This window comes from Mustela putorius, unplaced genomic scaffold (genome assembly GCF_011764305.1).
Source record: "Mustela putorius furo isolate JIRA1106 unplaced genomic scaffold, ASM1176430v1.1 tig00003834_pilon_pilon_pilon, whole genome shotgun sequence".
Classification (NCBI taxonomy): domain Eukaryota; kingdom Metazoa; phylum Chordata; class Mammalia; order Carnivora; family Mustelidae; genus Mustela; species Mustela putorius.
The window spans coordinates 25858752-25886452 of NW_025421987.1; the positions used below are offsets into that span (position 1 = coordinate 25858752).

The window sequence follows — 27701 nt, forward strand, 5'->3', positions numbered from 1 at the left end:
TCCCCTACCTCCTAAGTTTTCCCAACTGTCAGACAGTTTGAAAACAAAAAACAAAAAACTCAACAACATAGAAGTTTTTTATAGTTCAGGACTTAATATTTATTTTAAGAATAAAAAAATTAATTATTCATAGAGTCTATCTGACATATTGGAAAAATTTTTTCATATAAAATGAAATATAGGAATTGTTTTTGTTACAAGATTTTGAGTGACTGATCATTTCTTTAAGTGATCTATCATGTCATCCACAGGGTTCCTTAACCCTAACATGCTGGCATTTGGGGCCATATATTATTCCAAACTAAAATGAAACACAAAGGGAACACTGTCAATTATCTGCCTAGATCACCTCAGAATCGTATTTTGGTTTCTTTCTGTATATCCATTCTCAAGCTCCTCTGAAATGTGCTCCTGATGGCTTACTCCAAAGTACCATGCTTCAGGGGCTTGTTCTTGAGTGACTGAAGCTGCTCTGCCCACAGGTGCCGAGAAAGAGGGGAGTGCCTGGGAGTTATCAGCTACTAGGACAGCTCATAAATTAGGGGATCAGCTCTGGGATGTAATTTTTGCTTTAATATACCCTGGAGAAAGGCTGATATTGTGACTAGGCTTGGCTCCTCCTTTGTACACCCTCATCAACTTGGGGAAGAACTTCCTTAATAAATTAACGACACAACAGAAAAGTATTTTGAAGAGACCCTTCTGGCTGTGATACAGGGAACAGAGGGTTGGTTGAGATTATAAAAAAATAAGACTGGGCTCCTAAATACTGAGGATATTATAATTCTTTGGAGTAGAAACATCTTGAGGGTATGTAGTCCAACCTTCATTCAAATCAGGAATCCCTGATAAAAAATCCATTACAGATCAGCTTCAGCCTGAAGATCTGGAAGCTCACTCTCTTAATAAGACAGTCATCTTTTTCATATAATTGTAACTGTTAGAAACTTCTTCCTATAATGAGCCCAAATGGGCCTTCATGAGTTTTGTCCATTATTTCCAGTCTGTTCTCTGGAATCTTGCAGATAGGGCACCCGGGAGGCTCAGTGGGTTAAATGACTGTCTTCAGCTCAGGTCATGATTCCTGGGATCCTGGTATTGAGTCCCAGATAGGGCTCCCTGCTCAGCAGGGAGCTTGCTTCTCCCTCTCCCTCTGCTTCTCCTCCTGCTTGTACTCTCTCTCTCTCTCTGTGAAATAAATAAATAAAATATTTTTTAAAAAGAAAAGAGTATAATCTTGGAGATAAAAATTATTCTTTGTCCACATGTGGTTAATTTTATGTGTCAACTTGACTGGGCCACAAAACCCAGACATCTGACCAAACATTATTCTGGGTGTCTCTATAAGGTTGTTTCTAGATGGGATTAATATTTGACTCAGTAGACTGGGTAAAGTAGATTAATCTCCCTAATATGGGCAGACCTAATCCAGATCAATTGAATACCTGAATAGTACAAAAAGGCTGATTAAGAAGGTACTCTACCTTTCTGACTACTTGAGGTGGGATTTTGGTCTTCTTTTGCCTTCAAACAAAATGAAAACTCAGTTCTTCTTGGGTCTTGTACCATTACTGTATACCACTATATCTGGGTCTTCCACTTGCTGTCTGCAGATCTTGGGACTTCTCAGCCTCTGTAATTACATGAACAAATCTTTATAATAAATGCTGCCATAAATATATATTCTATTGGTTCTGTTTCTCTGTAGTAACTAACACAACAAGAAAACTTTCAGAGATTTCCCTATGGAGTCTGATGTAAGAGTAACTGATATCCCAAATATATCACATCCCCTCTGGTTTGTCATATATTGATGCCATTGACTATACTACTTTGGATTAAGTAATTGTACCTCCATAAAAACTTTGCTTAAGTGCACATTTACATAAGAATTACATGAGAAGATAATACATTAATTCAAGAATAATTTTTATTTTACCATCAGAGCTTTGACTAGATGGGATACAAGAAGGTATAGTTTAATGTGGGATGTGGAAGGCCCAATAAGAGGATTAATGCAGGAAGTGAGATTCCAGTAAGGTTCTGTAATTCAAGGTTCTAGAAATCCTGAGGGTAGCATGAGGTGTTTGAGAAGGGTATAAGAAGGCAGACAAAAGACTTCCGGTCATTAATTTTTTCTCAGACTGGCCCAGCATTAAAAAAAAAAAATTACCACTGATAATTTTAACATATGTCTAGTTTACACATACTTTTAGAAGAAATTAGTACATTTAATAATTTTTGTGTACATTTTTCAAACATGAAAAATTTCCTTTGGTCACTTTTTATGTGGCAAATCCAGATATTAGGGACAGAATCAATGGAGTACTCTCCTTGGTTATAAGACAATTGCTAAGACATACATTAATATCTGACTTGGTTGGAAACTTTTGGATAAAATTCTACAAAAGACAAGGAAATAAAACCTAATGGCCCTAAATTATAATCATCCACGTAGTCCAGGATTTTAAGACCCTGGGGTAGAAAGATTCCACATGTCTTACACATGTGAAGAATTTTTTTGTGTTAGCAAGAATGGTTATTTCTTGGGAAAAATCAATATCTTCATGAGAAAATTACTTTCATCTATTTTTAATCTTGGCCATTTCTCTTTATATATACTCGATAACTGATGAGTTACTAAAAAGGATTTTAAAAATTATAACAGGCACTGAACCATTTGAAGACCTAGACATCTTAACTGTATTCATTTATTTCACTTACACCACTGTACATTTGATAGTAATTTTCCTTTGGCTATACACCAGTGTCATTTCTAACTTTAGTCAACTTTATTTATATACATATTCTTTGAAGGGAATGCCTATCATTTCTAATTTGCAGCCCAAAATTATTTTTAATAATCTTCTATTACACTAAATTATTGGTATTTATTTCAATCTCACCCTAAATTTCATCACCTTTTAAGAGAGAGAACACTGTCTGAAGCTCTAAAGAGCTGGTTAAAGTCCAAGAATTAAACTATGGCTAGGTGACCTTGAGGAAAGTCATAACATCTTTTCAGGCCTGCTGCTTTTCCTTATATGTCAAAAGAGGCTATAAAGAATATTTCCTTTTTTTTAAGATTATAACTTCTGTCTGAAACCACTCTCAACTATGATATTCTATAATTAAAGTGGACTCTTTCAATACTAGTTATATCTATGCTTTTGTTTTAGCAGTATTTATTTTTTTAAAAATTCAAGTGAATAAAAATGAATACAATCTCAAATACTTACAGAAATGCTTATGAATAAGTTAGGGCATCTCTAGCACACTAACTTTATAAACAAGAGCTTAATCACTTAATAAAGTGATGGGAAATGTCAGAAGATATAGGATAGCATTAGGGAGGAATGACATCTTCCCTTTATCATGCAATGTTGTACCTCTAAAATTCAGTAGGTTCACTGAGTATACTTCACCTTTCTGTGATTTTAGGAGAAAGCAGAAATTCTCCCATCACTCTGGATTCCCTACTGGAACTCGGCTTACATCCCAGTTTGAGTGGGAAATTATCTTTTCACCAATTATGAGTTAAAGTGTGTGGTTTCAACTGATAGGGAAGATAAACGCCAGGCCCCTGGTATACCCAGAGTATGCAGAACTTGTAGCGAAGCACCAAACACTCTTGAGGGAAAGCTCCTGGAAAGCATGTGGTGGTTTCTCCTTTTTTTACAGAGATCAGATCCTATGGAAAATGTAGACAGGCTTGCATTTCCAATGGACACATGTAAAAGTATGGTGACAGATAACAAAAACTGAGGGAAAATGGTATTTTAGCTTGGATTACTCACACTGAATTAGCCTCTTCTTTTTTTGTTTTTGTTTTTTGGTTTTTGTACTTAATATCCTGAGGAGAAATGACTATTAATTACTTATTGAATAATCATGAAGAATGATTTGGGAGTTCATGAGGATACAAAGTCAGATATTAACAAACATCGCTCTTAAATGGATGCTCTAATTGAAGAGATAAACATAAAAGTAAATACAGTACAAATATGCTAATTAAAGCATGTATTAAGTGCAATGATAATACAGAATCAGTGAAAATTTCACTGAAGTAGTAATGCTTGATCTAGTTTTGAAGAGATGAGGAGTACGTTTCCAGGTGGGTTTGGGGTATTGAGAATGTGAAGCAGAATTAGGACTCTGCCAAGTCCTGAGTAGTAGCAACAGCATATACGAAGGCACATGGGGCTAGAAACACCATGGTCTTTTGGGCAACTGCATAAAGTAATTTGGTATGTGTGAATCTTAAGGATGAGTAGAAGCTGCCAAGATAAGTTGGAGAAGTAGGTTATAAGTCAGTATTTCAAGCCAATTTCTAATACATAGACATATATTATGTTACCATTACTGGACAAAAACAGACACTAAATATCAAAGACATTTTTATACTCCTAAATTGTTGGTGACAGTTTTACCAATTTTATGGTGAAGTTGTATTTTTAAGTACTTAACTTATGCAAATTTACCATACAAGCACCACCACACAGGCTCTAAAAGAAGACAAAACAAGACAAACAAATGCAACCAAATCCAAATTCATCAATTCCATCCATTTGTCCACTTAATAATAATGTTATAATCTGAGCATGATATGGGAGTCTGAACTCTACTGTTTCCTCTATTGATCTCAGTTCCAGAGCACCTCTCACAGTGTATCTCTCTTCACTAGGTTAAGACTATGGAAAAATGTATATTTTTATTAGATTTAGTATGCATCCTTACTAGATACAGACTGTGTAAAAAAAATGTGTATTTTTAAAAACAGTGTTTTACACAACGTAAATACAAGTCAACTGCTTTACATGGTGCTCCGTCCAAATAAAAGTGACCTATTCCAATGCTGAATAAAAAAGCTGCACTGGACTACTTGAGAGATGCTATTCTGATCTCCAATGTGTACCTTCCTATAAGACCAGGATTAGTTTTGACTCTATACAAATCTCATCCTCTGCATCCTCCACTTTGTATTCTAACTCTGGTGGAAAATGTAGGTTCATGGTACACTGTAAGTTCTTTTTTAATTCTAATAACCAAAATTAAAACATCAAGAAAAAAGACAAAAGAGTAAATAATGCAATAATTCCACCACTATGAACTGTTATTTAATATTGATATTATTAATATTAATGTTATTTAATGTTTGTAATCCTTGTGATATCCCCTATCTAAAAAGAAGCACCAGCACCTCCATCATCAAAGTATTCTAGAGGAAAATAATAGAATAATATAGCAAAACTTGGATGAGGTAGAGTTTGCTCTGTAATGTCTCAAGTTCTTTGACCTTGGTGAGTAGAGTCTCTCATGCCATCCTGATTGTGACCTATCTTATTCTTTCATTCTGAATGTGTCCAGTTTTTTTTTATTGTTTTAAAATATTTTATTTATTTATTTGACAGAGAGAGAGAGAGAGATCACAAGTAGGCAGAGAGGCAGGTGGGGTGGGGGTGAGGGGGGGATGCAGGCCCCCTGCTGAGCAGAGAGTCTGATGGGGGGCTAGATCCCAGGACCTTGGGATCATGACCTGAGCTGAAGGCAGAGGCTTAACCCACTGAGCCACCCAGGCACCCCATGTCCAATCTTTTAAGGGAAAACTTTGTCGTTTATCCAGACCCATGACATTCTGCTGGTGGAAGGAGGAATCTCCAACTTTTTGTTTTAAAGACAACAGAGTTTTTTTGATAAATATTTGTAAAACTTTGACAGTGATACATTCTTGCAGAGAAGCCTATCCTAGCTGGGAAAATGAATTGAATATCAAGCATACTATTTTTTTCTCCACCCAGATAAACACTTAAAGGACAACATGGCTCTGCTTCTCTTTAGTCACTGATGAGGAAGGCAGAGTCTGGGTGTAGGGAGATGGTGATGGGGAAAGTCTGACTAATGGCACTTGGTTAGGAAATTTGTTGGGATATGTAAAAAGATCAGATCTAAATTGAAAGTCATAAGCCACACCCAGGCCAAGAATTCAAGCTTCTCTAAAACAGGAATGTTGGCAGTTGCCTAATTGTGGCTTATTTGGGCTATAGATTCTCACACTATGTGTGCAATGCTACTGATGTGGGAAAGAATAATATATACTGATATTTGAATCTACTATCTACTGAACACTGCGTAGTGATGTATATTAAATGGAATATATTCCATAACCACAAAGCATTATTATTTCATCTTATGAATGTCTAAACCAAGCATAACTTTTTAATAAGAAATAAAATATGGGACTTTGCTTTTCCAAGACAAATAGAACACCCCATCATTTAGAGCAGAGGAATAAATTAGGAGATGTGTGAAAAATTAAGAGTTCCCACAATATATAAATAAATGAAATACCATCTAGAAAATCCTTAAGATGTGGTATTTTCTTCCATGACCAGTCCTTTCTTATATTTAGGCTGCTAATAAGATACTCAGAAATTACTGACCCAAGTGTTAATATTACATCCTGGATCTGAAAAATGAGAGAAGGGTCTTAAAAGCAAAGGAAAAAAAAGGTCAGAGGAGACCACAAAGGGGAGACTGAACTCAGTTCAAGTTTGAAGAAAGTGTAGAACTTAAACTTAGACAGAAATGAAATCTTTAGGCATGGGAACCAACATGATCAAGGGCATGGAAGTAGGGCTCTTGATGAATCATTTTGGAGCCAACAGGCAGACTGATCTGGCTTGAAGAGTGTAGTTATGTTGAAGATAAGAGGCAAAATTAGATTTGGGACAGAATGTGGAAGGAAAAAAATGACAGGTTCAAGAAATTAATGTAAAAATAAAATTTTAAACTATCACAGAGATTTTATAGAGTATTTTAGATTTTATAGCATTTTTTAAAAGTCAAAGTTAAAAAAAATAGAAAGCAAAAGTTACAAATCATGAAAGTAATACATTGGGCTAAATCAAAGTTTAAAACTTCTATATAATAAAAATTAAAAGATAAGAAATGGTATGCCTTTTTGGAAGACCATTTGCAATTTCTAACAAAACTAACACATTCTCACCTAAGTACCCAAATTAATTGAAAACTTGTGTTCAAACAAAAGCCTGCACATGTACGTTTTGTTTATAATTGCCAAATAAGTTCTTATTTATAATTGCCAAAACTTAAAAGAAATCATGATGTCCTTCAATAGATCAATGGATAAATAAACTGGTGCATCTACACAATGGAATATAATTCAGCAATAAAAGAAAAGAGCTATCAAATCATAAAAAGACATAGAGGGGCTTAAATGTATATTGCTAAGTGAAAGAAGCCAATCTGAAAAGGGTACAAATTGTGTGATTTCAACTATATGACATTCTAGAAAAAGTAAAACTATGGAGATCCTAACAAGATCAGCGGTCACCAGGGGTTCAGGGGTAGTAGACTGGGAAGAAGTGGTAGTGCACAGGCAGTTTTTAGGGTAGTGAAACTATTCATGCATGAAACACTTTGCCAAAAGACTTTCCTCACCCATCCCCATAAAACAGAGATACACAGAGCAAAACCCAGCTAAGTATCTTCAGTAAATATTTTTTGCATGGCCAAAAGTCATACTAAATGATCTGAGTAATTTTGCTTAATGAGGAGAGAAAAATAAACAACCCAGGGACAAATATTAGCTGTCATCATACCGTGAGTCCCCGAATAATCCCTTAAAACTACTTAAAGTTATATATATGATATAGCGGCACCTGGATGGCTCACTCAGTTAAGTGGCTGCCTTTGGCTCAGGTCATGATCCCAGGGTCCCGGGATCAAGCCCTGCATTAGGCTTCCCCTTGAGTGGGGAGCCTGCTTCTCCCTCTCCCTCTGCCTGCTGCTCTGCTTACGTGTGCTCTCTATCTGTCAAATAAATAAACAAAATCGTTTAAAAAATTAAAATTATATATGATATAAAATGTATATATTAAAATTAAAATGTATTAAAATTATATAGTATATATATATAACATATAGTATATATGTTATTTAATATAGAATAAATGCACATTATACTAACACATTTATAATGTTGAAAAATCTTTTAAAAAACCTATAAGAACTCCAGGAAATACATTTATATGTTAATATCAATTGTCTGTTGTTGGTTAGATTTTAGAATTTTATTTTCTTGTTCCTATATTTTCCACATATTCTACAGTAAGTATTCTTTTAAAAAGTAGGAACAGTGCTTCAAAATATGTATAAATGGGCATAATTATCTATTTTGTATTCCTCAATTACTATTTTTTTAAGATCTTATTTATTTATTTGAGGGAGAGAGAGAATGAGAAAGAGAGTACAAGTGGGGCGAGGGGCAGAGGGGCAGAAGGGGAAGCAGATAGCTGCTGAGCAGTCAGATGCAGATGGGGGGATGTTGATTCCAGGACTCCTGGATCATGACATGAGTCTAAGGCAAATGCTTAACCAACTGAGCCACCCAGCCACCCCATTTTTTTTTTAATATCTTATTTATTTGAGAGAGAGACAGAGAGAAGTGAGAAAGATCTCAAATACTATTTTAAAAATAAAGCCACAAAGTTTCTTCCAACTATAATGAAATAACAAAAACTGAAATTAATCTCCTGCTGTAAACAATTGGCAAAATATATGAAACAACTATTTTCCAATATGATAAAAGAGAAAATGCAGGATTGGGATGCCTAAGAGAAGGTGAAAAAACAAAGGTGAGCTTTATTATTTTTTTAAATTTTATTATTATTATTATTATTAACATATAATGTATTATTTGCTTCAGGGGTACAGGTCTGTGAATCATCAGTCTTACACACTCAAAGTTGAACTTTACATTCATACTGGCTTCCTGCTTGGGGCCAATAACGAAACATAATACAGGGTGGGGAAATGCAGACAAAGTACAGTTGGTGACACTGAGCTTAAGAGATGGGGATTAGACCTGGGAAGGCTGAGGCAGCTAGAAATTTTGGGACAAAATTTCTGAAAGTAGGGAGTTATGAATAAAAAAAGGTCTGCATTGGGGTCCCAAACTGGTCTTCATAGATACTATGTCTGACATACATAGACATAGGTCTCCTTGTAGCATAGACAAATATGTTCTACTAGATTGACTTTCCTGCAAATAATAACCATGAACTCTGGACAAAATGCCAAGGAAATTACATGAAAGAATTGAATAACACAAAACATCAGGTAAATTCTGGAATTAGAAGGTAAATATTTTAGCTTGAGATCAAGCTGCACTTAGCACCATGTAAATGGCTAAAACTCAGTAGAAAACACTGTGTCTTTCAGGCCTGGAAATTCGAGTGCAATTGCTGGAAATTGAGGGAGTATCCAGAAAAAGAGCACACTAAGGAGGGAGTGCCACAGTTTCTGCATATGCGCTCTGCCTAAATCTCTTGGTACCCATGAGCTATGAATGCATGGAGCCGACTTTAAGCCACTCAGCTAAGAATTTTTAAAAAAAAAGAAAAACAAAAAAAAAAAACCCCTAAAGGTCGAGCAGTTATCCAAAAGGCAAAATTTGCGGTCTGAGTCCAACCATGATAAATGCCTTAAAAAACAAACAAAATAAACAGTTTTGAGAGAGTGACAGAAATCTAAATAAATGACCAGGAGACTTTTTTTTTTTCTAATTACCTTCTTTAAAAGATATCTAATTATCATCTTCAAGAGATAATTAACTCTTTAAAGAAAAAATAATGTATTAAACCAAATGGAATAGTTAACAAGCCAATAATGGAAATAAAATGATATATTCAATTTCAAATATTTAATTAATCTGTAAAAAGTAAGAAAAGAGAAAAATAAATAACAAGTGAAATAATTAGAAAATAAATTCAACATGGTAGATTTAAACCCAAATGTGCCAAAATTACATTAAATGCAAATAGCCTAAATACCAATTAAAAGGCAAAGATTATCAAAGTCTTGATTTTAAAAAAAGATATACATTAAATATTAAAAATATAGATTAATAGTAAAGGGATGAAAAATACAACATGAAAGCACCAATCAAACCTGGAGTAGCATATAAATATCAGACAAAGTAGATTTCAGAATAAGGAATATTATTAGGGGTAATGAAGTATGTTTCCTAATGATAAAGGAGTCAACTCATTAAAAAAAACAAACACAAATAACAATCTTAAATGTTTATGCACCTAATAACAAAGTTTCAAATTACACAAAGGAAAAACTGAAAGAACAAAAAAGGAAAAGAAGACAAAATCTAATTATAGTTGGAGGTTCCAACATCTTTTTCTTGATAAAAGTAAGTGGAAATCAGCAAAAAATACTAATGACTTGAACAACATTATCAATTGACTTGATCAAACTGACATTTATAGAACATACCATCCAATCACTGAATAATATACACTCTTCAATTTCATACTAAAGATTGCTTAAAATAGACTATTTAATGGCCCATAAGATAAGTCTTAATAAATCGGAGAGGATTGAAATATATGTAATATACTCTCTGACTAAAACAGAATTGAATTAGGAAATAATAACAGAAAACTAAGGGGGAAATCTTCAAGTATTTGTAAATTAAAAATTACTGTTCTAAATATCCCATATATTAAAGAAGAAATCACAAAGAAAATTAGAAAATACTTTGAACTAAGAATGAAAATATAATGTCAAAATCAGTGAGTACAATTAGCTTTTTATGGTGAATTTGTTCTTTTATTTGCTTATATTATAAAATAAAAGGTCTAAAACCAATAATCAATAATAAGTCATAGGAGTTTATAAGGCATTTCTTCAAGTGTAAATTAAAATCAGAGTAAGAAGACAGAAATAATAGAGACAAAAGCAAGGAGTGGATTAGAAAGCTTTTAAAAAACAAAACGTAAACCTGAGCTTTTAGAAAAAAATTGAGAAAATTCACATTCTAGTTTCAAGAAAAACAGAAAAGATACAAATTATCAATATTAGAACTGAAAGAAAGGACATCATTACAGATAGTACATATATTAGTAGAATAATAAAAAAAATTATAGACAATTACTGCCAAAAAATTCAATTATTTGGGTGAAATAGAAACTTTCTTCATAGATAAAAATTAACAAAACCTAAAAAATATATAAAAAATTAACAAAACCAAAAAAGTAAAAGAAATTGAATTTGTAACTCAAAATCTTACCATGAAAAAACTGGTAGAAAGATTGTTATACTGATGAATTCTACCAATTATTTAAGGTAGAAGTAAAACCAATTTCACACATATTCTTCCAGAAAATAGAGGAGAAAGAAAAGTTTATGAATCCATTATTCAAACAAAGACACAAGATATCTCCTCAGGCAAGGGAAACAAAAGCAAAAATAAACTACTGGAACTACACCAAAATAAAAAGGTTTGCCCAGCAAAGGAAACCTTCAAAAAAACAAACCATGAGAGACTGTGGACTCTGAAATACAGATGGTTTTGGAGGGGAGGGAGATGGAGGTTTGGGTGATCCTGGTGGTGGATATTATGAAGGATACATACTGCATGGAACACTGGGTGTGGTGCATAAACAATGAATTTTGGAACACTGAAAAGAAATAAAATAAAATAAAATATTTTTTAAAAAGGCAACCTACTGAAAGGGAGGAGATATTTGCAACTCATATGTCTGATAAGACATTAATATCCAAAATATAGGGGCACCTTGGTGGCTCAGTGGGTTAAGGCCTCTGCCTTTGGCTCGGGTCATGATCCCAGGGTCCTGGGATTGAGCCCTTCATCGGGTTCTCTGCTCGGCAGGGAGACTGTTTCCCCCCCCTCTCTCTGCCTTCTTGTGATTCTCTCTCTCTGTCTGTCAAATAAATAAAAAATATCTTTAAAAATTAAAAAAATATATATCCAAAATATATAAAAAACTCCTAGAACTCAATACCAAAAAAACAAATAATCCACCTAAAATACAGGCAGAGGACCTAATAAACATTTTCCCAAAGAAGACATACAGATGGTCAACAGACATATGAAACGATATTCAATATCACTAATCATCAGGGAAATGCAAATCAAAACCACAAGAAGATATATCGCCTCTTACCCTTCAGAAGGCTAGTATCAAAAAGACAAGAAATAACAAGTGTTGATCAAGATGTAGAGAAAAAGGAACCCTTGTGCATCATTGATGGGAATGCTAATTGGTATAGTCACTATGGTAAACACTATGGAAGCTCTTCAAAAAACAAAAATAGAAATACTATATGATCCAATAATTCTACTATTGAGTATTTACCTAAAGAAAACAATAAGACAATTCAAAAAGATATATGCACCTCTATGTTTATTGTAGTATTATTTATTTACACCAAAGAGCCAATTAAAGCAGAAAAGAAACGCTATGTGTAGTATTATTTATTATAGCCAAGATATGGAAGCAACCTAAGTGTCCAATGATAGATGAATGGATAAAGGAGATAGATATATTTAGTGAAATATTAGTCATAAAAATGAATAAGATCTTGCCATCTGTGACAACATAGATGGACCCAGTGGGTATTATGGTAAGTGAAGGAGGCAGACAGAGAAAGACAACACTGTACCATTTCACCTACATGTGGAATCTAAAAATAAAACAAATGAGTTTTGTTTTTTTAAAAAAAGCAGAAACAGACCTGTAAATACATAGAACAAATGGGGGGGCAGATAGCTGAAGCAGAGTGGGGTGGTACAGGTTTGTAGTTATTGAATGAATAAGTCATGGGAATAAAAGGTAGAATATAGGGAATATAGTCCATGGTATAATAGAGTTCTACAGTGACAGATGGTAGCTACACTTGTGGTAGGGTAGCATAACATATAGAACTGTTGAATCACCATGTTGTATAACTGAAACTAATGTAACATTGTGTGTCATTTATACCTCAAATTTAAAAAAATAGAAAGAAAACAAAAGAACAATATCTCTTACATACATTCAAAAATTCATTTAACATATTAGAATATGATATGTTGTAATATAGCATAACTAAATAGAACTTATTCCAAGAAAGCAATACTGATTTTATATTTGGAAATTAATCAGTATAACTCGTCATATTAACAGAAAAAGAAGAAAACCGTTAATCATTCCAATAGATATAGGAAAAACATTTGATAAAATTCAATATCCATACATGGTAACAGTTCAGTAAATAAAAAATAAAAAAAATCTCTTCTACTATTGATAATCAGAGTAAAGACTAGAGTTTTCCTATATCCATGGAATGTTACATTCTATGTCTAGATGTCCCCTCAATTTGATACTATTACTGATATCTGAAATTGAGACTATCAAAAGTAAAACACAATTTCCAGATTAATCTATTACCTATAGCGGCAACAGTTAAAAATGAACAAATACTAGAATATAGTGGTAATTTGTCTTCAGTAAATTCTATCTGAAATTCTTTATTATCTCTCAGCTTCTAGATTCTCTGATCCATTCTACCCAGAATTTAAGAATCTCTTAGACTTTATTTTCCTTCTCAGAAGTCTGTTCCAGATACCAATTATTATTCAAATCAATGGTGCTAGGAATTAACCTCAGAGTCATTTACACATTGTTCCCTGATTACTTGTGCTCCCAAGTTTGATATATGAAGTGTTACACTCTTCACTGTAATACCCTCTCCTTCTTTTTCTAGATAGATGAACTTATATACTTTTTCAAGATAGTAAGTATTTTAGGCTTTGCAGGCCAGGGGGTCTCTGTTTCAAATATTTAACTACACTATTTTAGTGGGAAAATAGTTAAATATAATATATAAGCAAATGGAGCTGTGTTCAAATAAAACTTTATTTACAAAAGTAAGCAGTGACCTTCATTTGGTATGTGGGGCACAGTTTACTGACCTTGTTCTTTGATATCTCTTCCCTCATTCAAAGGATTACTCAAAACCCATTTTATAGTTAGGACTTGGAAGACCAAGTCACCTTGCTTATTGTCCCTAATATTGCAGTTATTCTGGGAAAATAAATAAGAAAGTTAACTAAATGTATGTGGAGGAACTACTAAGAAATGCTATCTGTGTATTTGCCTTCTATCTGCTATTAGAGTTAAATTACTGAGGACTAAAACCCCAGGCTCCCATTGTTATGCACACAAAAGATGAACCAAAATAAACCATGATCATGCTAATCAAGATGACATGTAAACTTTTTAAGAAGTAAGCAATTAGTGCTTATAATAATAAAAAAAAAAATTCAGTTAAGAGAAGAGCACACACTTTAAACCTTTGCTTGATCTGTTTCTGGAAGGATCAGGTAGTTTGTAACATAGCCAAAGGAAAAATAGACGCTTATGCAATGTTAATTCTCTTTTTTTGGTTTCTAAGACTGGATAAATGGACACAATGGAAAATAATAAATAAATATAATCTTGTATACAGTATATGCTGGGGCTATGTTTGGTACATTTATGTATATTTATAGCACTTATTTGAGCTACTTGGTTAGAACTGCAATAAAGAATTAATCCAAGAACAAATACCAGTATTACAGCATATCACAAGTGCTTTTAATTAAGACTTAGTTTTAAAATGTTAGCTAAATACTTCCACAGCGTTCCATTCTCCCTAATAATCCACTGACAAGCTCCCTTGATCAAGGGCCAGTGTATCTTCAACAGTGAAATAAATCTCGTTCTAATCAAAAAGTGATCATATTATTATAGTTCCCTAGAAACTGCATTTAGCACACAAAAAGATCACACATATCTGCCTTGCTGGAGAGCACTGGCTCACACATGATTTGTTGGATATGCCTAAGAGAGTTCCGGCTCAGTTTGGCTTATTTTGAAGTCAGGATAATTGAACCCTACTCTTCCATTCCCCATGTTAAAACCTCCCTGCTGTGTGGGTCATTACCATCCCCTTTGACCACATTTGTGTTAAGTCATAGGTGAGCCTCCCAAAAGCAGCCTGGTATCTTTCCTTTCCATACAACATTTCAGAGTCTAGGGTCTCCTCAGCTGAATCAAATAATTTTCACAAATAGATGTTAGAAGAAATATAAAGTATCAAAACAGGCAGGTAGGCAGAAACCTGTATTTTTAGTGCCTTCAAGTCTCCTTTGGTTAACATTTAATTGGTATTTGGAGGTATGTGCTTAAAACAAGTGTTCATTGCTGTATTTTCACTACCTAGCACTGATGGGTCTGTAATCAAAGGAACGAGACTGATACAAAGCTAAGGTCAAGCAAAGCTTTATTTCATGCCAAGCATTGAGAATCAAACCGATCAGTCAGGACCGCCTCTTACAGAGAGGGTGAACTCTGCCTGCCTTACTAACTTTTAAAGGGCAAGGGCCATGTGGTTGAGCCTGGCCACACACAGGTGGCAATGAGATTGCAACACACAGAGAAAGCTGCATAGTCATGCTAGGTCACACACAAGTGACCAACTGAATCACAATTTACCCTATAGTAGATATTTGAACCAGCCTATCACCTTGGTCAGAATTGGCACCCAAAAGGCACCCAAAAGGCGGGGCCCACACTCCTTGGTGGCTAGGGATACAGTATGCACGCCCCACTGATTGGATGTCTCCACCTGGCCTGACCCACCCTTGTATTTGGGCTTTGTTACGTGGGACTGGTTTTTCCGACTTGCTTTTCAGTAAGTCCTCTGCGGGGGGGGGGGGGGGGGGGGGGGGTTCAGTTTAAGTTTTACTGTATAAACAACAAAATGGCTGTTCAACTGAGATGGAGCCACTTTGGCTAAATAGGCCCTAACAGCACAATTCCCATTATATGTCAGATTAATAAGCGAATCAGTGACCTTAAAATGGCAAATTAAAAGTTTACAAGAATTTGCATTCCATCTCTTGTCTGTAATCTATTTTACCATCTATTACAACCAGATTATTTTTAAAAATTGAAGTTAAACTTCCCATACTTGGTCATTTCTTTTGATCAATGAATACTGTATGACTAGAGTAGAATTATTATTTTTTTAAGATTTTTTATTTATTCATCTGAGAGAGAGCGCTTGCGAGCAAGCAGAAGCATGAGCAGGGGTAGGGACAGAGGAGAAGCAGGCTCCCAGCTGCACAGGCTCCTGGGTGAACAGGAAGCCTGGATGTGGAATGTGGGACTTGGTCCCAGGATACTGGGATCATGACCTGAGCTGAAGGCAGAGGCTCAACCCACTGAGCCACTCAGGTGCCCAGGGTAGAATTATTAATACAAGAGGTTAAAAAATACTTTTTTAATCCTCTACCAATAAGGAAAAGAAAGGCTCAGAAGGGAGAATATACTTTCCATTTCAATCTTAAACCTCTTAAAATTCATTCATGAAAAATCTCTTCTCTTTTCTCTGTAAAATCTAGGAAATCACACGGAATTTATCCTAGCTTATTAAACAGAATACCTTCATACTTGCCTGTGTTTTGTGTATTTTTCTTTGCAGTCCACATAAATTTCAGCACAGGCATACTGTGCCTGGAGAGAATACATTATAGCTTAAGGAGTCATTTTCATTCCAGATCCCATATGAATTTACTCTTTTCCATATTTAGAATTAACATCTGGAGTAGCCAGGGTTCCATGAGCCATGCCAGCTGCACTGATGATTCAGGTAAGGGGAGACCCCATGAAATTCAGGCACTACTCCTGACAACTAGCGACCACAGTTTTACAGAGCATTACTACAGCAGGGAGGAGATTATTATTTATCTTTCTGTATTTGATCCCTTATGTGTGAGAAACAGATGCCACTGTGGCTTGTCCAGACTGCTCTAATTCCACTACCCCAAGGTTGCCTTTTACTTTGCTCTTTTCTGGGTGTGTAGTTTCTAAAGGAAGCCAACGTGCCCTTATTTTATTTGGAAGAGAATGCTGTTCAAGGGATGAATACAGAGTGCAAAGGAGACAATTCTCCAGATCTTTTACATTCAGTCAAAATTCTCAAAGGAAGAAGATAAAAAGTAAATTAATCAAAAGAAAAGGAAAAAACGATGTGACTGAACTAATCACTGTTGTTAACGGGTGCCCACCATGTGTCCTACACTATGCAGGAAGTATAAATGGACAAATGAAAAACTAGATAGATAGATGATATATAATAGATAGATGTATTAAAAAGTTGTTTTTCTTTACTTGTTTATAATCTAATGGAGAGGCAAAACTTACCCACCTGAAATAGCAAAAGCATAATTAACACTGATATTTATACTAAGTGTAAGAGACATTCAAAAAGGCGGGACAGATAGTGTTATATTATTATATAGAGTTACCTTTGATTTTCCTGTGAGTGGTATTCTAATTCAACCCTTGTTGGCAACCTAAGCACTTTACTAAGAAATCATCTTCCTTATTCAAACTTCCAGAGTTAAACCCTTCTCATGGAGCCAGAACTAAAGCTATCAACCAAACCCTAGATCTGGGCTGTTTGCACTCATGTTTTGACTTTGTTAGATATGTGGCTGTGGACAAATGACTTGACCTCCCTCTGGTTCAGTTTTCATATTTGTAAAGAGAAATATTTCTAGAATGTTCCTCATATGAGTATATGAAGATTGACTAAATTCATTTCATTTTTACTATAGTGTCCACTATAATATGTACTCACTGTTATTTCTAGTATAGTGCCTGATAGTGAGCATTATATATTTGCTATGATTTCTGGTTTCTACCACCACACAGCTTAACTTCCCCAAAACATCATATATGATTTGGGAAGGATAGACCACCACAGTATCTTACAATTGGAAATTTACAATTGCTGAGTGAATGAGTCCAAGGCAAGCATGGTAGGGATAGGTTGAGTATGCCCAGAAGGTAGAGGAATATATGATGTGAAAAAATTGGCCTGATCCTCCCATTTCTTTGAGTGAGGAAATGGCTATCTTAGAGAGTTAAGAAGACTTCACATCCACAGGCTGACAACTTAGATCATACTATTCCAACTACATCTCAGTATACTATTGTTATGGCTGGCCGCTTTTCTATGTGAGCCTCCACTAACCAGGGGAGGGCCATGTGTGTCACTGCTTCTTTCTTCCTGAAGGTGTCATAAAGATGAATTTCCTTAATGTCATGAGATTCTCAAAGATAATCATAATCAGGGCTGCACTGCTGGAAAGTAGTAGGAAATTAGACATGATAAACAATCTTCTCAAATCATTCAGCTATTAGTTTCAATTTCTTCCCAGGAAAATTTTGTACTCTGTTTTCTACTAATGAAAGGTCCAAAAGTTCACACCTACATCTGCAGCTAAAAGAGGAATGCCCAATTAGCCTTGGAATAAAAGATAATAGTCTCAGAAAATAGCATATTTTACATTTCTACATTGTTTTGCAGATTTCATTTTTACAAATATTACCTGCATGTGTCTTCAGAAGATGGAGAAAGCAGTTGTCCTTATCTTCATTTTTGATGAGGAAACTGTGACTTAAAGACATAAAATGTTTGTTCCAATCACCTTTTCACACTAAAAATGGTATTAATTCCTTTTAGTGGGCCATCAATTCCATTGTCTTTCTAATCTTCATGACTGAAAACTTGATTTTTTAGAAATGCTGATAAAACTGCAAAGAAGAGCAGTTTAAATTATTTAGAGGTCTTAATCTGACTCATTGATTTATATTTTCCCAATTATATTTGTATTTGAAGAGAATGAAAAAGAAGTATTTGCTCTTTCTCCCAAAACCTTTGACCCTGTCCCATAAAGGAGAGTCCCACAGTTCCATCTGTGAACACAAAACTACAAATTATATTATCTGTCTCCATGAACTTCCTTTTTATTACTTCTTGGATCTTAGTTCCACATAGCTGGTAACAAACAAGTGGTGTCTAGTTCCCACTCCACCCCTGCTCCTCCCTGTGTTCCAGATAAGGGGGAAAAAAAATCCCTGTAATCGTAATCAGGGTACAAAGAGGAGCAAGTGCCAAGAGTTCTTCTGAACTGGGATAGAAAATGCTCATACTCCATATTCTTATTATTTGTACTTCCACAAACTATTTACTGAAAACTTTTGATGAGCTAAGCTCTGGAACAAGTGCTGAGAAAACAGATTTAAAAGATAATCATAACATTTTAGAAGTAAGATAAAATAAACCTGAAGTGAAAGAGCTTCTGTCCTATAGGAGATCTCAATTGCAATGTTTTATTAAAATGCTATATGTTAAATGCTCTGGGATGCCTAAAGAAGGCTTTCAGGGGAGTAATATTAACATACAAAAGATCATTTGAGAAAGAGGAAACATCTGTTTCCACTGAATGCCACCAGAACCATTGCAAGTTGTCTCTGTGGGAAAGGTAGAAAATAAGGGCTGGGAAGAGTTGCTGTTCCCATTCCCCCATTCAATGGTGTTTCCATATAGAAGAAATCAGCATTGGGGCACCTGGGTGGTTAGGTCCTTTAGCAGCTGACTCTTGATTTCCTCTCAGGTCATGATCTCAGGGTCCTGTATTAAGCCCTGCAGGGGTGGGCTCCCCACTCAGCAGGGAGAGTCTGTTTCTCTGCCTCTCCCCCTGCTTGTGCTCTCACACCCTCTCTCTCACAGAAATAATATCTTTTAAGAAAATAAAAATTAGGGGCACCTGGGTGGCTCAGTGGGTTAAAGCCTCTGTCTTTGGCTCCAGTCATGATTCCAGGATCATGGGATCGAGCCCTGCATCGGGGCTCTCTGCTCAGCGGGGAGCCTGCTTCCCCCTCTTCTGCCTGCCTGCCTCTTTGCCTACTTGTGACCGCTGTCTGTCAAATAAATGAAAATAAAAATCTTAAAAAAATAAATTTTAACTCTACATTAACTCTACATTAGTAGATATGTAGAGATAACTCTACATTAGTCAAATTTTTTTTTGTTGTTAGCTGAATTCTTAATGTTGAGTAATTTTAAGGATAAAAGTAATCCATATTTTTTAACATGACATGTCTCCAGTTATTGATTAGCGGCCTGTAGTATATGATAATTAGGGTAAGTTAGGGTTTAAAAGCTTAGGAAAAGAGCCCAAGCTGCTGATGGGAAATAAACATGTCCATCTTCCCATCCTGGTATGACCCACTGGGTTTTTCTCAGGGGCAAGGGCTGCCTACTCTGATTAGTCAGATTTCCCCTTCAATTGGTGTGCTTCACCCACTCAGATTTTTTAAAATATTCTGCATAACATCCCTGAATCATCTTTATCAGAAATGTGACCTAATAATAAGAGCTTTGATCAAGTGGTATTGTTTGCTCCCAGCTAAATGTGCTCTAGAGGAAATTCTCCATTTAGAGCAGAAACTAATGGCTCTGAGCAGAAACTAATGGCTCCATGCAGCTACTTGCTGACATCTATATGACCTTCAGGAATCCAGGTCTCAGCAGGCAAAGGAAATGGAAATGCAGAAGAAAATTGAGGATAGAGCTATAGAAAATCCTACTCTTCTGTATTCAATGAAGGTTTTTATTTTTCCTTTTATAAGAAAACAACTTTCTTATTTATTATTTTCCTTGTATTGAGACATGTTACATAACTTCATAAAATACACTGAGCATCTATCAGATTCAGAAGGAAAACCTATCACAGGTGAAGGTGGCCAAAAGGTACAAATGTCCAGTTATATGTTCTGGGGTTGTAATATACGATGTGGTAATTATAGTTCATGAAACTGTATTGTGTATATGAAGGTTGCTAACAGAATAAACCATTAAAACTCTTACCATAAGAAGAAAAACTGTAACTGTTTGAAGGGATGGATGTTAATGAAACTTATTGTGGTAATCATTTCATAATATATGTATATATCAAATCATTATATTGTATACTCAAAATCAAACTAAAGCAGTTTTGTATATCAATTATATCTCAATAAAACTGGAAAAATATATAAAAAATGTGAACATTGTCTAAATTCACAAACATAAATATTTTTGATATATTTTCTTTATATAGTTCTGTGAAGTGAATAGAAGATACTAATATTACTCTCCTTTTACAGATGGCAAAACTGTTAAGTAATAAGAAATTCACATAGTTTGTAAGAGGCAGAGCCAAGATCATGAACAAAGAATTCCTGATTCCCTCAAGTCTTCACCAGCAGCAGCTTCCTGCCTTTGTTCTGATGAGTTGAACAAACTTGTGGCTTTTCTGAAAAAAGACACCTCCAACTTCAACTGACTCAGTCCTAATGAGTAAGATAGATTAGATGCTGATTATTTGCATGTAAAAGAACTCTTTGCTTAATAAAGCAGTTCCCTTGAGCATTCTTTAGTTCTTTTAAATGTTCAAAGTTTACCCTGTACCAGTACTCTTCTAGACTATGGGAATGCAGTGATCAACTAAATTGACAAAGTCTATATTTTCTTACAGTTTATATTCTAGTGGAGAAAACCACACAAACATATGTGATCAAACAAACATATAAGTATTGGGTTTTCAAGTCATGATAAGTGCTTGGAAGAAAAGTAAAGCAGGGTAAAGGACTATAAAATGACAGGCTATGGGGAGCTGTAATAGCATGAATGGGAATGTGACCTTTGAGCAGAGGAATGAATGGAGTCAGGTAGCAGCAGTCAGGTGAAGAAACAGAGCAGCAGACAAGGTAGGAGAAGGCGAGTGCTGTGCCCACACCCAGGTCTATAGAGCACTAAGAGTGCAGGGAAGGCTGGGCCACATCTTAGAAGGCACTGCCCAACAAAGATCAATAAGGGATGAAATCAGTCAGTCACTGGGGAAAAAAATCAAATAAAATAGACTTTAATAGATTAGAAAACAAAATTGAAAACCAAAAGGTCAGGGTGACTGAGCCTGGGTGCTCAGTCAATTAAACGTCTACCTTTGGCTCAGGTAATGATCCCTAGGTCCTGGGATCCAGCCCCATGTTAGGCTCCCTGCTCTCTTTCCCTCTGTGATCTCTTTCACTTTTGCTGTCTCTCAAATAAACAAATAAAATCTTAAAAAAAAAAAAAAGTAAAGTAAAAGAAAACCAAAAGGCCTTAAGGACTCTAGTTGTCTACTTATACGTGGGACGTGTAAGACTGGTGGAGCAAAATAATTTGTCAGTAAATATTTACTGAATATTCAATATAGAAGTTTTATTCTTGGTGAAAAAAGAAAAAAGAATTCCTGACTCCATAAACAGCACGTGTTCAAAGCAAAAGGATTATCCTCTATAACCAAAACTAGGTATTGAGCTTGGTGGAAGATGTCTTTCATTGTACGCTGCAAACCAAGGTACACCTGCCTGATATTGCTTGTACTGTCTGTAGACCCTGAGTGGAAGCCCATGCTTATGCTCTCTGTCCATGCCCTCTTTCTCCTACTGTTGATTCCAACCAGAATGGACCTATATCCCAAGAGGGAGAAGCAGCCAAGACTTAAGTTACTCGGATGCCATTTTGATAAGAATTTGAACTAAGACATCAGTGATCTTTAGACAATGGATCTTATAGGTGAGCTGAGCTCAAATGGAAACAGATCTAATGAGCTATTTGCACAGGAAAGAACAAAGAAAGTTCACTAGGAAAGAGATAAGAAAAGAAGAAGAAAAGGAGTAAATTAACATTAAGAAACAGAGCAAAAGGATTTTCCCTGTAGAAGGTGTGGAATTGCCCAAAATTCTGCTTCAAAACTTCAACAGAAGCATATACCATTCATGTAAAATACAGCATTGGTAGCTGGACAGAGACTACCATTGATTTTTATCCCAATTAACACCTCCAGTTATAAAGTTCCTACATTTGAATGACTCTTATTGATGAGGATGAGATAGGAGCTGAAGAATAGTCATCACTTGTCTACTAGTTGTTAAAATCATAGATCATCTAAAAATCTCTTCTGGACTCCCATTTTCAACTTCTCCACCCAAGTAGAGACCTGTAGCATCTAAGAACTGGAAGAGAATGCAGAATTCATCAAACCCAAGTAGGTCAAGATAATTTCCTTTCATTTAGCCGCATAATATTCCCATGAGGTTGGGGCAGGCAGAGAATATGGATGGAGAAGTTTAGACACCAATAGGCCTTGTACAGGTCATGAAGCTTATGCATGACCAGGAATTCCTGGTTCTAGTCCTGTGTTTCTTCCTTAGCAACAGTTACATGACAGATCATACTTTATTCTCTTAAAACACTCCCCAGAAACACTTTGCCAAGCTCAGAGATAACAGCAATCTTAAGACTTTCCACTTCAGAATAACAAGCCAGTGGGCCCACACAACAGAAGACAGATCTTGAATGAACACAAATGAAACAGAAAGTAGAAAGTAGGAAGCGGAGGCCCTTCTGGGGCCTAGTGATTTATAGAATTGGATATGTTCTAAAACTAAGCTTGCTACATGGTTCTATCCTTGTTTATTGGGATGAATTGCCCAAGTCATATGGTTTCCCCAAGTCCAACTTTCATCTGCCAGACAAAAATAATATTACTGATCACTAAGATGGTATGAAGAATTCAAATGAACAAAACAAAAGGAGAACTGGAGGCACAAAGAACTATGAAAGCATGGGTTGATAGAGCTAAAAAGAGGTTTTGACATGTAATCTAGCTTTGAAATACAGAATAAGATGAATTATAGTCCTCTGCCTTGGTAACTATTAGAGATGTCCATACACACATACTTGTATCTCCAGAACACTTTGTCACACAGTTGGGAAGAGTGCAGAAGAAAGTGGGATTCACCAATCTTATCCCACTACTCCCCTCCACTCTGGGGCTATTTTATCAGTTCAAGATGAGGGATTGCCTGGGAGAACAGAAATAGCCATGAAATAGGGTAAAATTATTTCTGCAAACTTTTTATCCATTTCTAGCCTTTCAACCACCTCCATCTCAATGCCGAGCTGTCCTCCTCCTCACTATATTTTTCCATATTCACTAATATATTCTTTATGTTATACATGATTATCCAAGGCCACTGACTTAAATAAGAATTGTTCTCTCCCAAGAAACAAGCTCCATTACTCTCTGGGTTTACAAAAGTAATAGCTATCACATAAACTTCATGTACTCCTCCACAAACACTAGTGGAGTCCTATAATTTATTAGGTACTAACTTCAGCTTATAGACAGTCTTCTCATACCATGGAAATTCTTAGCCAGATGAAATATAGCTAGATTGCAAAAGATGACAGTGTTAGAACTGTCAGATACATAGCAGGCCAATAAAGCCTGGTACTTATAACCCCCAGAGACTGAGAAGGCAATGATCCATGTGGGACAAGGCTGGGGCTTAAAATGCTAAATATGGGTAGGATCTGACATTGGCCTTGATCTTTCTGTTCTCTAGCCAGCTGCTGAGCCTGAGCTTTCATCAATGGACATGGGAGCATAAGGGCAGCTGAACTCTCAGCAGCCCCCACGAAATTTGAGAATATGAGTGACCAGCAGATATTGATCTGGTTCTGAAAGGGAGAGAAGCTGAAGGGAAGTATTTACAGAATTCTCTATTGATGTCCAGAAAGATGCCCCATTTTTCTCTCTTCAGTTGAAGTGGCATGTCTTAAACTCTCACAGGACTTATGAATAAACCAGACAGGCCTTGTTACCATCTGAAATTCTGTAACAAGTATTTTTCAGCCCTGGCCAGCATGAGGAGAACAGCAGAATTCCACACTGCAATGTCCAAGGAAATCAAAATATGAACCCCCTGTTGATATATTTTCTTTTGACACACACAATTTTGCTGAAACTGCTGACTTGGAATTTGAATGCAAAGGTGTTTTATCTGAAAATTCTATAAGAACTTAGGGCTTCAGGAAAGTCCATTATACCCCTATGACTGTAATACCACATTGTCCTCTGATTCTGAATTCACTATATATTCTTACATCTAGAAGACACTACAAAACAGTTCAAACTGTAATCCCAAATATAAACCTCTTTTTTATTATTCACTTTGTAATTGTGCACCAATGCCAAATATGAAAGATGCTTAATTTACTACTATAGCTAGCAGCATATCCATTTCCAGATTTCTGAGGCATCTACCAAGATCTATATCTCAGTCCACGTGCAAAAATATCATGGGCTGTGTGTAGATCTCTGTTTTCTAGGAAGATACGTGAGCTGGAAATTGGCAAATTGCAATTGCACTTTAAAGTGTCTGGTGAAATTATCCTGGATCCTTGATGTATGGGAAAGCGGTTTGGATGGCTGACCAGACCAGACATTGTGCATGCTCCTGCCAGGGAAGCCAAAGCAATACACTGATCCATTCCAAACCACTGGGGGTGGGGAAAGCTGCTTAATTAGGGAAGTCTGTAGTTCTGAAGGCTGGGTGATTTAAATGTTCAGTGCGGAAAGTTATTGGTCAGTTGATAAGTCAGCCATGGTCTGAAGACTTTTTCTCTTAACATAACAATTTGTCTTCAGACTTCTTAAAACCTCAAGTAGACTCCACACAAGCCAAATATTTAGTGGTTTCGTGAAGTTTTTTCGGTATTCATGTCAACTGCAGTTCTTCAGAAACCCATTTAAAATGTTGTTTCTTTTCCATATGGCATTCTAAAAGGGAACACAGGATTACAAATTTAAGATTGTGACAAAAAAGAATGCTTTTTGTAACTGTTTCCATAACTTTCTAAACTTCTTAAATGACTTTGATTTATGTTGTGCCAAGAATTGAATACCATGTTTATCACTAGGATTGTGAATATCTATCTATCTAACTATCTATCTATACCCTTGGCAACTGGAATAACTATATGTATGGAGGCTTTTTTTTTTAAGTCTATTTATTTATTTGACAGAGTTCACAAGCAGGCAGAAAGGCAGGCAGAAAGAGGAGGAAGGAGGCTCTTCACTGAGCAGAGAGCCTGATGAGGGACTTGATCCCAGGACCCTGAGATCATGACCTGAGCTGAAGGCAGAGGCTTTAACCCACTGAGCCACCCAGGCTCCCCATGTTGTAGGCTTTTAGTTTTTATTTTTTTGCTATGTTTTTAGGTTTGATTGACAGATTCCACAAATGAGTCTTGAAGGTTAAATCATCTGCTTCATCTCAATACCTTCCAAGCATCTTTAACACAATTCTAAAGTTTAGGACTCAGAAAACTATTTGCAAATTTGTTCTTGTTCTACCCTATTTTATTATATACACCAGGGATACCACATTTCCTTAGATTTTCAAACTTTTGTGGCTATAATTTTTCCCATTTTCATGAATATGAATATGAAAAGCCAAATAAGGAAGAATTCTCCCTTCTGAGAAGTCTTGAGGTCCCTGCCAAGCCCATGGCTCCTTTTAGGGTCGTTGTCCATCCATAGATTGCGTATCCTGTGATCCTCACCCCTCTCTCAAGTCTGGTTGCAGCTTCTCCAGCAAAAGAATATTTGTCTAACCCAGAGATAGCCACCTAAAGACTAAGCAAAGGCCAAAAAAAAGGGTCCGGCTAGAGAACTCTACACAAAATGGTGGAGTGACTGATTCCATCAAAGCTCTTACTGGAATCTGGCTGGGAGATGTACAAAGACAGTGAGAAGTGGGAAAGGACTTGAGAAATAAATGAAAGAAAATAGAAGATACACAAAAGGGTAGAAGCCTGAAGGCAGCAAAAAATAGGTAGAGAACAAAGCAGAAGGGAAACTGAACCGTGAACATGACAGAATATCATTAGGGTCGCTATGTATCACCATGGAGATTATTAAAAGTACTGTTCCATTCTGATTCTCTAGGTCTCTGTCAGTTTGGCTCTGGAGTTGCTGAGACTGGTTCCATTCCTTCCTATAATACATCTCTGTTAATAGGGATACAAAAACAGGCTTGTTAGAGTTTCTGACAAGTGTATTAGAACCTAAGTCAAAAATTCATTTACTATGAAATGAAGCACCTATTTTATAGATAGATGTTCTGACAAGTTCTATGAGGGCTATAAAGTGAAATTTGCAATTACCCTTCTAAGGGGATCATTAGTTTAAAGAGTAAGACCATAGACTACTGATGAAGGCAGTGAAGGGTTAAAATTGGGCACTTTGAAGACATACTGCCTGCTTACAAATCCTGTACCAATATCAACTAGCAGTATGGCTGTCTCCTTGAGGTCAGGTTTCCTAATCTATAAAATGGGGTACCATTCTCCAAACTACCAATTAAAGTTCTTGTGAGGATTATAAGAAGGAAGTTCTGTAAAGGGTTTGGAACAGAGTTCAGAATAACTGAGATTGCCCACACCCTTCCCAGGTATCTGAGGCCTTCGTGGCAAAGAAAGAAATTGGGTGGATTAGAAGCAACTCTGCACAAACCCATTCCTCATAGGAAGACATTCCGTACACGAAACCAGGCAGTGTGGTTGGAGAGTTACACCTGTATCCCAAGGCAATTTTCTATAGAACAGATATCCACTTGGTGACCTTGATCCTTGGCACAGAGGAATCCTCCTCTCATCGGTCACTCACATTCCAAGGAAGGAATTTGGCTGTCCTTCCTCATCACCCTCTCTTTGCTCCTCTCTTTGCCAGACATCTGCTACATATGCTGGTCTTGTGTCTGCTTCATCTTTCCCCACATGATCTTCATCTCTCCCCTTTTCTTTCCTCCTCATACTTTCTTACAGGAAAGAACCAGGGGCAATTTTCTTACAACATACTTAACCACACAAAACATATATTTCCCACTTGGCTCTGGTGTGTTCATGAGTCGATCAAGACCATCTGCGCTTGCATATCCAATATCCCCCAGTATACCCCACCCCCTAAATCTAATCCTTTCTGTGTAATGTAACAGGGTCTTTGTGCTACAAAGCCCTTAATAATTTTTAAACAAAATTGCCTTAATATATAGCAATTGCTAAATGCAATACGGAAATATTTATTTCTCTTGCCAACTATAGATTCCAGT

The 27701-nt window shown here is 36.0% G+C and overlaps 1 long non-coding RNA gene across 1 annotated transcript; it reads right to left on the reverse strand.

The window, feature by feature from the left end:
- Positions 1-1144: 1144 nt before the first annotated feature.
- On the reverse strand, positions 1145-19274 carry LOC123394367. The gene is made up of 3 exons (XR_006609059.1): positions 18263-19274; positions 1485-1633; positions 1145-1188 (listed from the first exon to the last, which is right to left on the reverse strand). It is a non-coding gene; the product is annotated as an uncharacterized LOC123394367 (long non-coding RNA).
- Between the last annotated feature and the right edge of the window lie 8427 nt (positions 19275-27701).